Below are 17,848 nucleotides of genomic sequence, written 5' to 3' on the forward strand. Positions count from 1 at the left end.
CTAGAAGAGCCTGCGCACAGCAATGAAGACCCAACACAGCCAGAAAAACAACAACAACAATAAAAAAACCAAAAACTATTATCGGATATTAGATAGTTGTGATCCCTAGGATAAGGGAACAAGTGAGGTGAACCTGTGATTGCCCTGACTTTCAGTTTAGTGGCACACTCTAGGCCCTGTTCTAGAGACAGAAATTCCAAACTGAGCATGGCAGTCTTGCTAAGTTGAAAAGACTGGAATTGAGGATGGTTGAGAGGTTAAAAACAGAAGTTTTGGAGAGGAAGAAGATACTGAATAAAAGGAACTTCAATAATCCAGTTAGGGATCTTTTTTCCAGTCTCTGCTGAATACAAGTTTGTACATGCATAGGATAAAACTTTATGAAGCTGGACAAAGAATGACAGGGAAACTACAAGTTTAACAATTCTTAGAACTCATGTAGAGTGGGATGATGGTTATTCTTCAGTCATCTTGAGTAGAGAGTCCTCATTTTATACCTAGAGAACTAAGTAATTACCTCAATGAGTTAAACTTTAACAGTAGGGCTCAATTATCCCTAGAACAAAGGTTACTTCAGATCATCCTAAGTAAGCTTAAAAATAAACCTGAAAAAGATCAAAGTAATCTGTAAGTAATTTTTCTGCCCTCTGAAACAAATTTCAACTGTGTTTACATAAAGAAAACAAAATTCAACACAGAGCATGATTGCAAATCCTAGCATCCAATGAAAAATTACTAGATATGTGAAAAAGCAGCTAGTAGAAAAATCAGTCAATATAAAGAGATCCAGAAATGACAGAAGTATTAGAATTAATAGACAAAGACCTTAAAATGTCTATTAAAAATATGCTTGTATGCACAAATGTTTAAAAGAAAATATGAAAAAAATGAGAAACAAAATGAAATACATGGAAAGAACCCAATGAAACCTCTAGAAATTACAAAGAAAAAAATAATTTGAAATGACAATTTTTCTGAATGGGGATAATAACAGATTAGATATTACAGAGGAACAACATCAATGAACTTGAAGACAGAGCAATAGAAACTATCCAAATTGAAGCACACACAGGAAAAGACTAAAATATTTGACAGAGTCCAGTGACCTGTTGGGCCATGCATAGAAGATATACTTGGAACTGGAGTCTCATAAGGAGAAAGGAGAACAAAAAAGGTATAAAAAAGTAGTTGAGGAAATAATGGCTAAAAAGCTTTCCAAATTTGATAAAAACTATAAATTGACAATCTAAAAACTTCAACAAACCTCAGGCAGGATTAAATACAAAGAAAACACCCACTATGGAACATCAAATAAATTTCAAAGAGCCAATAGGAAAGAAAAAATAATTGGGGGTGAGTGGGTGAGGGAACATACACTGTGTACAGAGGAACACATGTAAGAATGACTGAATATTTATTGTCAGAAACTCAAATCCAGAAGTAAATATGACATCTTTAAAATGTTAAAAGATAAACTTGTCAACCTAGCATTCTACATTCAGGGAAAATGTCATTCAAAACTAATGGCAGTAGGAGTGATGTCAGCAAGATGGTGTAATAGGAACCCCTGGGCCTTGTTTCCCCAGAGAGACATTGAGTTAATAACAATATATGGTCCAAAACGCCTTTATTAAAACTCAAAAAACCAGTTAAGAAGTACAGTACTCCAGGCAAGCACAAAGCCAAGAACAGCTGCATTAAAACAGATAAGAAAAGTTGTTGTGTTTTACCCCTGATAACTCTTTTTCCAGAAAGCACAGTTTAGCGCAATCAGGAGAAAACACAAACTTGCTGCTTTTCCTTTGAGAAGGAAAGAGAAGAGTGGAACATACATTTGATATTCCAACTTTTTGAGGAACTGCTTGAGGGACTGTTTTTTTTCATGCCTGACTCAGAATGTTAATGGAGAACTGGCGTATTTTGGATGCATGGGGGCCACTAAGAATAAGGGAGAGCTTAGCAGTTTGATTCAGCAACAGAGAACCTGTAGTACCACAGACAGACACTAGAGGAATCAAGAGAATAAATGCTAAAAAAAGAAACTGGCAAACCTCTTTAATTGAGAAATAATATACAAACCAAGAAAAGATGCATCCCTAAAAAAGGTTTGAGAGTTCCTCCAAATGCCTAGCCAGGCTGACAGGTGAAGGTCTTCCCTGTACAAAACCAGTACAGAGGTGGCTGTTTTTTCAAATGTCCAAATTCCAGCAACAAAACAAAAACAAACTAACAAATAAAAAACAAGGCATAGAAAGAAACAGGGAAACATAGTGCAATCAAAAGAACAAAGTAAATGTCTAGAAACATACCCTAAAGAAACAGAGATCTATGAATTACCTGAAAAATAACTGAAAATAGCCACCTTAAAGAAGCTCAATGAGCTAGAAGAGAGCAGAGAGACAACTTAAAAAAAAAACCTGTAAAACACAATTGAGAATATCAAGAGAGAGAAAGAAATTATAAACAAGAAACAAACATATTCTGGAGCTGAAGAATACAATAACTGAACTGAAAAATTCACTAGAGGGGGTCAACAACAGACCTGGTCAATCAGAAGAAATAATCAATGAACTACGTCATTTGAAATTACTGGGTGAGAGGAACAAAAAGAAAAAAAGGATGAATAAAAGTGAAAAGCCTACAGAACTTACAAGCCACAATGAAGTGGAGCAATATACTCATCATGGGAGTTCCAGACGAAAAAGAAGAGAGAGGAATGGGTAGAGAGCTTATCTGAAGAAATAATGGTTGAAAACTTCCAAAAGGACATCCAAATTCATAAACCTCAGTAAACTCCAACGAGGATGAACCCAAAGAGACACACACTGAGACATATTATAATCAAACTATCAAAAGTCAAAGACAAAGAATCAAACTTGAAATCAGCAAGAGTAAAGAAACTCATTGTGCATGGGAGCCCCCATAAGACTATAAACAGATTTTTTAGCAGAAACTTTTCAAGCTAGAGGTTAATGGGATGATGTATTCACTGTACTGAAAGAAAGAAACTGACAATCATTAATATTATATCCTTCAAAACTGTCCTTCAAAAATAAAGAAAAAATAAAAACTTTCCCAGATAAATAAAAGCTGAGGAAGTTCATCACCAGTAGAGCTGCTTCAAGAAATGCTAAAGGGAGTCCTTCAAGTTGAAATAAAAGATGTTGGATAGCAAAATGAAAGCATAAAGAATGCTCTCTGGTAAAGGTAAATATATAGACAAATACAGAACATTGTAATGGTGATATACAAATCACTTTTAATCTGGTTGAGAATTTAAAAGGTAAAAGCATAAAAAATAACTATAACTATGAAACTATGTTAATGGATACACAATGTGACAGGATGTAACTTGTGACACGGATAACATAAACTGGGGCAGGTGATGTAAACATATAGAATGTTTTGTATGTGATTGAAGTTGTTGTTATCAGTTTAAAATAGATTATTATCACTACAAGATGTTTTATGTAATCTCCATGATAACCACAAGGAACACATCTATAGAAGATACACAAAAGAAAATATGAAAGAAATCAAGCATGTTACTACCAAAAAATCAGCAAAACACAAAGGAAGGCAACAAAAGACAAAATTTGCTACAAGACAGATAGAAAACAATTTAAAAATGGCAATAGTAAATGCTTCCACATCAGTAATTACTTTAAATGGTTAAACTCCCCACTCAAAAGACACAGAGTGGCTGAATAAATAAAAAATAAGATCCAACTCTACAGTCTCCACAAGAGATTCATTTTAATATAAGAAAGAACACAGGGTAAAAATGAAAGGGTTGAAAAAGATATTACATGCAAATAATAACCAAAAGAGAACAAGGATGATCATACTTTTATCAGACAGAATAGACTTTAAATCAAAAACTGTCACAAGAGACAAAAAGGACATTATATAATGATAAAAGGGTCAATTCACCAGGTAGATATAACAATTATAATATATATGCATCTAACATCAGAGGATTCAAATATGTGAACCAAACACTGACAGAATCTAAGCGAGAAACAGACAGTAACACATTAAGAGTTCAATACCCCACTTTCAATAATGGATAAAACAACCAGACTGAATAGAAGGAAAGAGAGAAGTTAACACTGTACAACAATTGGACCTAAAAGACATATACAGAACACTCCACTCAACAACAGCAGAATATATATTCTTCTGAAGTACACATGGAACGTTCTCCAGGACATTAAAACTGATGTCACAGAGTAAAAAGGATCATAAGAGACTACTATGAACAACAAATGCCATGAACTACTATATACCAACAAATAAGATAATCTAGAAGAACTGAATAAATTTTTAGAAACATACACCTACCAAGAATGAATCACAAAGAAATAAAAAAAAAAATGAACAGAACTATCACTAGTAAGCAGATTGAATCAGTAATCAAAAAATCTCCCAACAAAGAAAAGCCCAGTAAAGATGGCTTCACTGGAAAATTCTACCAAACATTTAAAGAAGGATGAACACAAATCCTTCTCAAATTCTCCCCCAAAAATTAAAGATGAGGGAACACTTCCAAGCTTATTCTATGAGGCCAGCATTACCGATACCAAATTGATATAAAGATACTTAAAGAAAAGAAAATGACAGCCCAATATCTCTGATGAATACTGATGCAAAAATCTTCAACTAAATACTAGCAAACTGCATTTTAAAATTCAACAGTACATAAAAGGATTATTTACCATAAGCAGTGGAATTTATTCCTGGAATTTAAGGATAGTTCAATATATGAAAATCAATCAATGTAATGCACCACATTAACAGAATGAAGGGCCATAACAACAGTATCATGTCAATTGATGCAGACATGAAAAAGCATCTGATAAAATTCAACACTATTTCATAATAGAAACACTTAATAAACTATGAATAAAAGGAAATTATCTCAACACAATAAAGGTCATATAAGAAAAGCCCACAGCTAACATTACATTCAATGATAAAAAATTGAAAGCTTTTCCTCTAAGATCAGGAAAAGGAATGCCCACTTTTGCTGCTTCTGTTGAACATAGTACTGGAAGCCCTAGCCAGAGAAATATATCAAAAAAAAAAATTGCTATAAATAAATAAAAAGCATCCAGATTGAAAAGGAAGAGGTAAAATTACCTTTGTTCACAGATGAAATGATCTTTTATGTAGAAAACCATAAATATCCCTATAATTGTTCATGGTAGTGTCTTATGATCCTTTTTATTCCGTGGCATCAGTTTTAATGTCTCCTCCTTATTTTACTAATTTGAATCTCCTCTTTTTATTTCTTAGTTAGTCTAGCTAACGGTTTGCCAATTTTGATGCTATTTTTTTAGAAAACAACTCAGCTTTGTTGATTTTTTTCTATTTTTTCTATCCTTTATTTCATTTATTTCTGCTCTAATCTTTATTATTTCCCTCCTTTTGATAATTTTGGGTTTAGTTTTATCTTCTTTTTCTAGTTCCTTGAGGTGTAAGTTAGGTTGTTGACTTGAGATATTTCCTAAAAAAACAAACAAAAAAACAAAACCAAAAAAAAAACCGGGTAAAAGTAATAAACAAATTCAGCAGTTTCAGGATACAAAATCAACATACAAAAACCAGTTGTATTTCTATACACTAAAATTAGACAATCTGAAAAGAAAACTAAGAAAGCAATCCCATGTACAAGAGCATCGAAAAGATTAAAATACTTAGGAATAAACTTAAGCAAGGAGGTGAAAAACTTGTACACTGAAATATGCAAAACATTGCTGGAAGAAATTGAAGAAGACACAAGAAATGGAAAGACTTCCCATATTCATGGATTGGAGGACTTGATATTGTTAATATGGCCATAATACATACAAAGTGATCTACAGATTCAAGGCAATGGCTATCAAAATCCTCATGGCATTTTTTTACAGAAATATAAAGAACATTCTAAAATTCGAACGGAATTTCAGAGGATCCCAAATTGCCAAAACAATCTTGAGAAAGAAAAACAAAGCTGAAGTCCTCACAATTTTTTATTTCAAATCATATTACACAGCTACACTAACCTAACCAGTACAGTACTGGCATAAAGACAGACACACAGACCAGTGGAACAGAATAGAGAGCACATAAATAATCCCTTGCACATATGGTCAAACATGTGAATACACAATGGAAAAAGGGTGGTCTCTTTAACACATGGTGCTGGGAAAACTGGATATCCACATGCAAAAGAATGAAGTTGGACTCTAACCTTAAACTATATAGAGAAATTAACTCAGAATGGAATAATGACCCAAAAGTAAGACCTGAAACTATAAAAATCCTAGAAGAAAACATAGAGGTAAATCTTCACAACACTGGGTTTGGCAATGATGTCTTAAATATGATACCAAAAGCACATACAACAAAAATAAATAGATAACGTGGATGACATCAAACTTATAAACTTCTGTGCAGTAAAGAAAACAATGAACAGAGTGAAAAGGCACCCTATGGAATTAGGAAAAAATATTTGCAAATCATATATCTGATAAGGGATTAGGAAGATATACAATGGCAAATAAGTACATTAAAAGATGCTCAACATCACTAAACATCAGGGAAATGTAAATTAAAATCACAATGATATATCAACTCAAACCCATTAGGATGGCCACTATGAAAAGAAAAGAAAAGAAAAGAAGAGAAAAGAAAAGAGAAAAGAAAAGAAAAAAGAAGTGTTCAGGGCTTCCCTGGTGGCGCAGTGGTTGAGAATCTGCCTGCCAATGCAGGGGACACGGGTTCGAGCCCTGGTCTGGGAAGATCCCACATGCCGCGGAACAACTAGGCCCGTGAGCCACAATTACTGAGCCTGCGCGTCTGGAGCCTGTGCTCCGCAACAAGAGAGGCCGCGATAGTGAGAGGCCCGCGCACCGCGATGAAGAGTGGCCCCCGCTCGCCGCAACTGGAGAAAGCCCTCGCGCAGAAACGAAGACCCAACACAGCCATAAATAAATAAATAAATAAATAATTAAAAAAAAAAAAAGAAGTGTTCACTACAATATAGAGAAATTAGAAACTTTGTGCGCTATCAGTGAGAATGTAAAATGGTGCAGCTATGGAAAACAGTATGGAAGTTCCTCCAAACATTAAAAATAGAATTACTATATGATCCAGCAATTTCACTTCTGGGTATATATTAAAAGAATTGAAAACAAAATCTGGAAGAGCTATTTGCACAACCACGTTCATTGCAGCATTATTCACACTAGCCAAGAGGTAGAAGCAACCTAGATATCAATCGTCAGATGAACAGATAAAGAAGATGTGGTGTATACATATAACAGAATGTTATTCAGTCTTAAAAAAATAAGGAAATTCTGTTATATGCAGCAACGTGGATAAACTTTGAGGACATTATGCTAAGTGAAATAAGCCTGTCACTATGAGACTGTAGGATTTCACTTATATAATACAGTATCTACAGTAGTCACGATCTCTTAGAAATAGAAATAATAATGGTGCTTGTCAGACTCTGGTGTGAGGGGGAAAAGGGAGTTGTACAATGAATGTAGAGTTTCAGTTTTTCAAGACGAAAAAGTTCTACAGAGCTGTTTCACAACAATGTTCACATAGTTAACACTACTATACTGTACACTTTAAAGTGGGTAAGATGGTAAATTTTATATTGTATGTTTCTTATCACAATAAAAAGATGACAATAAAAAGACTATTTTTAGAAAAACAAGAACTGTGCAAATTTACTGCTAGTGTCTGCAGGTAGAGTAAATGTTAAATCATACTAGGTTGAAATTGGATGTACATAAAAGAATCCAAGAACACTGTACATAGAAATAAGCAAAATAAAATATATAAAATTATTTTTCTAATTTAAAAATAGTTTTCAGATCCTTGAGTACTTCATGTGTCATGACTAGACAGAGTGTATCCTAAGATTGTTTTAACATTCATAAAATAAATCAGTGTAATTCACCATATTAACAGAAAAAAAGGATAAAAACCATACGCTTATTCAAATAGATGAAGGAAAAGTATTTGACAAAACTTAACATCCGTTAGTAACAAAACCTCTCAGTCGACTAGAATTAAGGGAGAACTTTCTCACCTTTATAAGGGGCATCTAAAATTTTACAGCTAACATCACACTTAACAGTGAGATACTGAACACTTTTTCCCTAAGACTGAGAACAAGGCAAGGATATTCCCTCTTCTTTATAATCTTGTATTGAATATTATCCTACGAAATCTACAAAAACTTACTGAAACTAATAAGTGAATTGTGCAAGCTTGCAGACACAAGGTCAATTATATAAAAATTAATTGGATACTAGCAAAAAACAACTGGAAATTAAAATTTAAAAAATTTCATTTACAATGCAAAAATTGAAATCATAGGAATAAATTTAACAAAGTATGTGCCACACCTCTACACTGAAAAGTATTGCTGAGAGAAAGGAAAGAAGTCTAAATAGATGGAGATATTTACCTTTGTTAATGGATCAGAAAACTCAACATAGTTAAAATGCCAATCTATAGATTCAATACAATCAAAATCTAAATCAAAATCTCAGCAGGTTTTTTTAAAAAATCATATGATGAAAATCTGGTTCTAAAATTTATGTTAAAAAGTCAAAGGATCCAAGACAGCCCAACTAATTTTGAAAAGAACACATTTGGATTTCAAGACTTACTATAAAACTACAGTAGTGGTTTTGGTATTCGCATAATTAAGAAAATGAAAAGACAATCCCCAGACTGGGAGAAAATATTATGTATATACTGACACAGGAGTTCTATTCAGAATACACAGAAGGGCCCTGACTTACGAGGGTTCCACTTAGGATTTTTTTCAACTTTATGATGGTGCAAAAGCAATACACATTCTGTAGAAAGCGTACTTTGATTTTGATCTTTTCCTGAGCTAGCAGTAGTACACAGTACAATACTCTCTCATGATGTTGGGCAGTGACAGTGAGCCTGCACTTAAAACCATTCTGTATCCATACAACCATTCTGTGTTTAACTTTTAGTACAGTATTCAATTACTTGAGCTATTCAACATTTTATTATAAAATAGGCTTTGTGCTAGATGATTTTGCCCAACTGTGAGCTAATGTAAGTGTTCTTGGTATATGTTTAAGGTAGGCTAGGCTAAGCTATGAAGTTCGATAGGTTAGGTGTATTAAATGAATTTCTGACTTATGATATTTTCAACTCACTATGGGTTTCTTGGGATGTAAGCCCACTGTAAGTTGAGAAGATGTGTATAAAGAACACTTGCAACTCAGCAACAAGACAAATCACCCAATAAAATAATAGGCAAAATATTTGAATAAGCACTTCACAAAAAGATATATGAATGGCCAATAAGCACATAAAATATGCTCAACATCATTAGTTGTCAGGAAAATACAAAATAAAACCACAATGAGATATCACTAAACACCCATTAGAACGATCAAAATTAGAAACACTGACAATACCAAGTGTTGGCAAGTATGTGTAATAACTGGAACTCTCAGACTTTGCTGGTGGAAATGTCCAGTGGTGGAATAACTTTGTTAAACTGTTTGGACATTTCTTATAAAGTTGAACACACTCCTAGCATATCACTTAAACTTTCTACTTCCCAGATATTTACCTAAAATAAATGAAAATATATGTCCACACAGAGACTTTCACAGGAATCTTTCTAATGGATTTCTTCATAATAGCTAAAAACTTCAAACAACCCAAACTGATCATCATCAAGATAGATAAACAAACCATGATATAATAGTGAAATACTATCTGCAACAAAAAGAAATGAACTACTGATACATGCAACAACATGGAAGAATCTCAAAAACATTAAGTTAAAAAGCCAGACACAAAAGAGTATGTACTACATGAATCCATTTAGATGTACATCTAGAAAAGATTAATCTGATTTACAGGAACAGAAAGCAGATTAGTAGTTGCTTGGGGCCTGGGTGAAGGGCTGATGTCAGGTTGGGGGAATAATTAACTGAGAATGGGCACAAGAAAACTCTCTGGAATAATAGAAGCATCTTGAAAATGGTGGTGGTTACAGGTTTACAGCTGACAAAACCCATCAGACTATACACTCAAAACTGGAGCATGTAGTATATACCTCAACACAGCTGACTTTAAAAAAGAGGATAATCTTTCCTCTAGTCATTTGTTTGTGGTAATTTTGGCATACAAAAATTTAAATTTTTACACAGTCAAAATATATCAATCTTTCTCTTCACTGTTTTTGAGTTTTGTGTCATGTCTAGGAAAACTTTCCTTGAATATTTCATAGAGAGGCCATTTGACAGAATGTTTCATAATGTAGATTCTGACATCAGATAGCCATCAAGAGACTATTCACACTTGGGCAAATTAATCTCTATTTTATAATTTCCCCATTTAAAAATCTGTAGATAATTACAGTTTCTACATTAAATGGTAGACAGTGACAAAATGTAGGTAAAATAGAATACTAATAGATACATTGAAAGGTTTAATTAACACTAGCTATTTTTATTACCATATTTTCATAGTGTTTATTATTTGAACTATTATACAAATTAAGAGCAGTACAGAGATTATAATGAACACCTGTGTAGACACTATCCAGTTCTGTCAAATCTCCATTAACATTCTGACAAATTTGTTTCAGATGTCCTTCCTTCAAGGGCAACTGGATTCCTCTTTGTACTCTTTGATTCCAGTCTTTCCCCAACTTACACATAATCACTTTCCTGAAATTGGTGTGTATTTTTCTTGCCCACATTGTAAAGTTATACTATATATTTTTACCTTTATAAAAATATAAATTATTTGAATTTTCAATTTTACATAAATGGCACACTGTATGCATTGTTATACAACTTAATTTTCTTAATCAACTAATACAGTTGAGACATCTATGTTTTTACATGTCAGAATAATTCTACATTTTTATTTTTCACATCTATGTTTGAACCTATCTGGATCTTATTTTGATGTAAATTATGATGTAGGCTTGGAATTCACTGCTTTTGTTAATGGTTAGCTGGTTTCAAAACCACATGTGTAATTTTTTGCCTCACATACTTGAAATTATGCTTTTTATTGTTGTTATTTAAATTTTCTTCTCCCAATTTTATTGAGATATAATTGACACAAAGCACTGTATAAGTTTAAGTTGTATAATGATTTGACTTATATACATCCTGAGATGATTGCCACAATAAGTTTAATGAACATCCATCATCTCATATGGATACAAAATTAAAAAAAAAAATTTTTTTTCCTTGTGGTGAGAACTCAGGATTTACTCTCTTAACAGCTTTCATATGTAACATGCAACAGTGTTAATCCTATTAATCATGTTGTACATTACATCCCTAGTACTTATTTATTTTATAATTGGAAGTTCTAACCTTTGGACCACCTTCATCCAATTCCTCCTCCTCACCCCCCACCCTCTGCCTCTGGTAACCACAAATATGATCTCCTTTTCTATGAGTTTGTCTGTTTGTTTGGTTGGCTTTTTTTTGACGTATAATTTACCTACAACACTATGTTAGTTCCTGGTGTACAACACAGTGATTCAATAATTCTATACATTACAAAATGATAACCCTGATAAGTCTGGTTACCATCTGTCACCATACAAAGATACTACATTGTTATTGACTATATTCCCCACTCTGTATGTTTTATCCCTGTGACTCATTTATTTCATAACTGGAAGTTTGTTCCTCTTAACCTCCCTCACCTATTTCTCTCACCACTGACCCCCACCACAGCAATCACCTGTTTGTTCTCTGTATTCGTGACTATATTTCTGTTTTGTTATGTGTATTTGTTTTGTTTTTTAGATTCCACATATAAGTAAAATCATACAGTATTTGTCTTTCTCTGTCTGACTTACTTTCCTTAGCATCATACCCTCTAGGTCTATCCATGTTGTTGCAAATGGCAAGATTTCATTCCGTTTTATAGCTGAGTAATATTCCATTGTATATATACATCTTCTTTATCCATTTATCTATTGATGGGCACTTAGGTTGCTTCCATATCTTGGATATTGTGCATAATGCTGCAGTGAACATAAGGGTGCATATATCTTTTCAAATTAGTGTTTTTGTTTTCTTTGGAAAAATACCCAGAAGTGGAATTATGCCATTTTGTATTCTACTATAGACATATATACTTAATATGTTTAAAATGTATTAAACATATTTGGGTATGTGTCTTGATTTTTCTTTTGTTACTTTGATCTGTATCTTGGATTCCATGTCACTACCACATATTTCAAATATTTTAGCTTTTTATATAATTATTGCAGCTTATATATATATGTGTGTGTACATATATATAAATATGTATATAATAATAATGCTGTAAATGATGTTTGTTTTTAATTTTTAGATTTACAATGTACAAAGCATGGAAGACAATTATTGTTACAGAACAGATATAAACATTATGAATCATGACAATTTAAAAATAATATTATAAGTAACACTCTTGGAGAAAGGGAAGAGAGAAGACTGGTGGAAGAAAGTTTAAAGGTGCTAAAATCTTAGTCTGTCCAAGTGGGGAGTCAGTAGGTCCTGTCTAAGCATACTAAATAAAAGTAGTACAGGTCCAAATTTACTTTTTAAGTTTAAACATCAATTATAAACAAATATTGGGAAGTACAGACATAATGTAAATGTACTAGAAGTTTTATCTTTTAAAGGATTGTCAGTAGATAGTATTCAAATTGACAAATCAAGATATAAGAGCACCTATAAATTACTTAAGTTATACTGGAAACTGCCAGAAGATCTAGAAATAGAATTTATTAATAGTAATTATCCCTAGAGAATGGACTAGTGATTGGGGAAGAAACTTTATGTTTTATACCCTCACATGTATTACTTTCACCATAAAAATAATTTAAGAAGTTAATTGTCTCCAGAGTATATCACTGGAGTTTGGATAAATTATGCCAACTATATGCCACAAGGCAAAGGCAGATGATCCAGGGGCTGATGTGGGACTCTTTAGAATCTAAAGTCCCCAAACTAACCATTCTAAAGAATTAGGAATTGTTGGATCTTAAAAGGTTTACAGGAAAAATTGCTCTGTAAGTAATTAATAATCAAAGTCCTAGCACCAATTTCAAAAGAGCCCATTTTCAAGCTATTTATTACTAGGATATTCTATTTCATTTTTCTGGCAATATTAAGAGAAGATTCTCTGGATATATGTCTTTTCCTCTGGTTATGCAGGCTGAGAAGAAGCCGGCTAGAGTAGGTGTGTCCTATGTATTTTTTAAATGGGGTCAGTTTTAGTTTGTTAGATGTTCTTAGGAATATTTGACCTTCTTAGAAGACAAGGTCTTCAGTGAAGATGCTGATTTCATTTCAAATTATAGTCTCCCAAGAAAGTCTTAATTAGGGAATGTCAACACTGATTCATGAACATCTTTTATCTGTTATCCATATGCCATCCTTGAAATTAGAGGTATAGCAAGGCAAGTTGTTGAAATTTCAAGGCTACCTTGATAATTCTCTTGATATTATGCCAATTTCCTCGTTTTATCCTCTCTAGGTTATTACTAAAAGTGAATTACTTCTTTAGGAACACCATTACCCTACAGAAACATTCATATGACTGTACATCCACCCATTTTCAAAAGTAATTTCTTCTCTGGCCCTTTACTCGTTGAGAGGTAGGACTCCAAAGTGACATTCTACCTTCCACAAAACTAAATTCTTGACCTAGTAATTTTCTGACTCTTCTTTCTCTTACTGAAAATCCTTAGGAAATCTATAGTTTCTCACTTAAGCTCTACTGCTAATGCCTTGGTTTAGAATGCCTGTAAATTCATCTTCTATCAGGAATTGGTTGGTTACCTTCTATTTTGGCCCAGTTGATCTGCCAGATTGGGACACACCACACAGGGTGCTCTCAGGGCTATAAGAAGCAATGACCCTGGTTGATGATGGGCCCAAAAGTAAGAGCTATGAAAGTATATTTTTAGATCCGATAGAATCCCTTGGATCATGCTCCATGGTGACCAAGGATTATTTTAGAAAAATGGTTCATGAGGGTAGAAAGAAAGCAATTTTACGTATTATATTTATGAGAAATTTTAGAATTCTATGCTTGTAGACAAATATTAGTTTATTTTTAAGGGTTTAGGACTTTTCTCCCTCTGGCCCTTGGTGGGGAAAAGAGTAGGAGTACAGTCAGGAAGGTACTTTGGTGAATTGGCCAAATCTACTATTCAAGGTTCAGGGGAACTGCTGTCAAGCTGCCCAACTCAAATGATGAGAGCTATTTTATTCTGTTTTTTATATAATTCCCTGGCAAGCAGAATATGATATCTGTCTTAACACTTATATTCTCCCTGCCAAAAGCGCAGGCAGTATGTTTGGACATATGGTCTCATTTTTATGATCTTTTAACCTTTATTTATTCTACATACCCTATGGCAGAGGTAATCACTTGTGGGACTTGAATTGCTAGGAAAAGTTCCCATCTGGAGACTCTGAAAAAGAAGAGAATTGCTTCCACGAGGGAAAAAATAAAAAAATAAATAAAGATAGATGGAATCATTTAAATGCAATAATTTCAGTTCCATTCTTGATGGTGTTAACCTAGTGATATAATAGGTGGGGGAGAAAATCTATGGGAAATTTTCCCTATGTCTCTTCTCTGGGGTTTAGCACTATAAAAAACAATGTAGTAAGCAACGGGTACTGCCCACCAATCTTGGTTAGAAAGTTTGTTTTTTATTTTTTATTTTTTGGAGCAAGGCATGATTTTATTATTTAAACATTATTTTTCATGTAACCTATTATTACATTGTCATGTTTTGGGTTCTTTTAAAAAAATTTTATTGGAGTATAGTTGATTTACAATGCTGTGCTAGTTTCACGTGTACAGCAAAATGAATCAGTTATACATATACATATATCCACTCTTTTTTTTAAAAATATTACTCAGCCATAAAAAAAGAACAAAATAATGCCATTTGCAGCGACATGGATGGACCCAGAGATTGTCATACTGAGTGAAGTAAGTCAGACATAGAAAGTATTTTTTTAAAGCTTGGTCATAGAAATCTTGAACTGTTTTTTCACAAGTGGCTGATGTATCAGTTAGGATTATGTGTGCCACAAATAGTAGTGAACCCTGAATAACAATGGCTTAAACCAGACAGACATTTAACTTCTTCTCATATAAAACAAGTTCCTCCAGAGTTACATACGTCAGACCTGTGTGATAACAATATTATTTACACACAGGCTTTTTCAATGTCTCTGCTTCCCTATTACTACAGTGTGGCCTTTGTCTAAAAGAGCTTCCAGAGTTCCAGTCATTACATCTGAATCCCAGGCAGTAGGGTGGAGGTTGGTGAATGTTGAGTGGTATGAGTTAAGTAGTCCAGGGAAGAGCTCTTGCAGTAAAATGTTGAATAAAAATGGTCACTGAGGTCTTTACCTCATTCCCAATCTTGGGAAATTTTTAATATTTCATAACTGTATATTATGGTTATGGCAGTTTTAAAATTTAGAAATCAGATTAAGGAAGTTATCTTTTATTTTTAATTGCTAATTTAAAAACTATGGGGCTTCCCTGGTGGCGCAGTGGTTGAGAATCTGCCTGCTAATGCAGGGGAAACGGGTTCGAGCCCTGGTCTGGGAAGATCCCACATGCTGTGGAGCAACTAGGCCCGTGAGCCACAACTACTGAGCCTGTGCGTCTGGAGCCTGTGCTCTGCAACAAGAGAGACTGCGACAGTCAAGAGGCCCGTGCACCGCGATGAAGAGTGGCCCCCGTTTTCCGCAACTAGGGAAAGCCCTCGCACAGAAACGAAGACCCAACACAGCCAAAAATAAATATAAAAATAAATAAATAAATAAAAGATTACTATTAATTAAAAAAACTATGAATGGTTGTTGAATTTTATCACATGCATTTTTTTGCATTTATTGAGATGTCCAATAGTTCTTCTTATATATTGATTTATGTGGTAAAATACATTGTTTTTTTGAAGATTAAGTCAATCTTACATTTATGGAATAAATACAGCTTAGTCATTATTTTAATATACGACTGGATCCAATTTGCTGATATATTTGTATTTATGAGAAATACTTGCCTATAATTATCCTTTTTTATTATATACTTAGGAGATTTTATTATATTGGTTTCATAGAATGAATTGGGAAGTGAACACTATTTTTCTCTTTGTTAGAAGAATTCTGTAAGATTGATATTATTTCTATTTTCTATATTTAGAAGAATTTACTGCTGAAACCATCTGTAGGCTCTTTCATTTTGAGTATTGGTAACTTTTGCCTTCTTTTTCTTGATCAGTATTGCTAGAGATTTATTAATTTTGTAAGTCTTTTCATAGTCAAAATTTGGCTTTACTGGTTTTTCTATATTGTACATTTGTTTTCTATTTCATTATTTTTACTCTTATCTTCATTACTTAATTCCTCCTATGTAATTTGGGTTTTATTTACTATTATTGTTGTAATTTTGGAGACTGCTATTTAGATTATTTTTAGTTTTTCTTCTTATCTAATACATGCATTTAAGACTATAAACTCCCTTCTAAGCCATGCTTTTGTTTCACCCCACAGATTTTGATATGTTATACTGTCATTATCATTCAGTTAAAATATTTTATAATTTATGTTGTGATCTCTTCTTTGACCCATGGATTAGTTAGAAATCCATGTATTTGGGTATTTTCTAGTTATCTTTTTATTTATTTCTAGCTTAATTTCACTGTGGTCAGGGAACATAATATATATTATTTTAATCTTCTAAAATTTGGTTAGACTTGCTTTGTGGACCAACATATGGTCAAACTGTTTCACAAAAATAAATATGCAGTTGTGTGAAGCATTCCATATATGTCCATACATGTTAATGAGCTGAATTTAAATTGTTCATATCTTCTATATCCTGACTGATTTTATGTCTACTTGGTTTCTCAGTTATTAAGAAAGGTGAATTAAAGTTTTCCACTATGATTGTGTATCTCTCTAGTTTTCCTTTTAGTTATGTCATTTTTTGCTTTTTAGTGCACATTAAACTTAGCATTTTTAACTTCCTTAGACTTGGCCTTTTATCATTATAAAATACTTCTCCATTTCTCTAGTAATGCTTCTTGCATCAAAGTCTACATTAACTGATATTAGTATAGTTATATTGGTTTTCTTTTTGTGTAGTGTTTGCATGACATATCTTTTTCCATTCTTTTACTTTCAATCTTTCTGTCTTAATATATTTAAGGTTTGTCTGTTGTAAACAGATATAATCATGTTTTATTTTCTACCTTAGCCTTACAACCTAAATCCTCTAATTAAAGTGTTTAATTTATAAGCATAATTATAAAAATATAATTATTTCCAGGTACAGAATTATATCAAATATTAATATCTGCTTCCTTAATATCCTGCAAGTTTTTATTCACTTCACATTTAAATAGTATTTTTACAAAGAATAGAGCTTTATGCCAGCAATTATTTTCTTTCAACATTTAAAAGATACAACTCACTTATGCTCTGCTTCCACTGTTTTTGACAAGAGATCAGCTATCAGCTTTATTATTTCTTTCTTTGAAGGTAATATGTTTTTTTACTGTGGCAACTTTTCTCCTTGTATGTGATTTTTAAGAGTTTTGTTATGTTGTCCCTAGTTGTGATTTTTCTTTTCATTTTTCCTGTTTGGAGTTTGGTTATGTCTTAATTCTTTCACAAGTTCTGGACTATTCCTGTTTATTATTTCTTCAAATATGCTTCTGCCTCTTATTTTCTCTCCTTATATTCTGTATTTCCAATTACACATATCTTAGAACTTTTCACCACATTCC

The 17,848-nt window shown here is 32.9% G+C and overlaps 1 protein-coding gene across 1 annotated transcript in view; it reads right to left on the minus strand.

Moving 5' to 3' along the window:
* Nucleotides 1–9,719, minus strand: part of RORB (RAR related orphan receptor B) — a 352,150-nt gene extending 342,431 nt beyond the window's left edge. Inside the window, exon 1 of the mRNA XM_082471044.1 lies at nucleotides 9,707–9,719. The gene's annotated coding sequence lies outside the window, so the exon portion shown is untranslated. The remainder of the gene's footprint in view (nucleotides 1–9,706) is intronic.
* Between the last annotated feature and the right edge of the window lie 8,129 nt (nucleotides 9,720–17,848).

Source organism: Balaenoptera physalus, assembly GCF_965194825.1.
Source record: "Balaenoptera physalus genome assembly, chromosome: 7".
Classification (NCBI taxonomy): domain Eukaryota; kingdom Metazoa; phylum Chordata; class Mammalia; order Artiodactyla; family Balaenopteridae; genus Balaenoptera; species Balaenoptera physalus.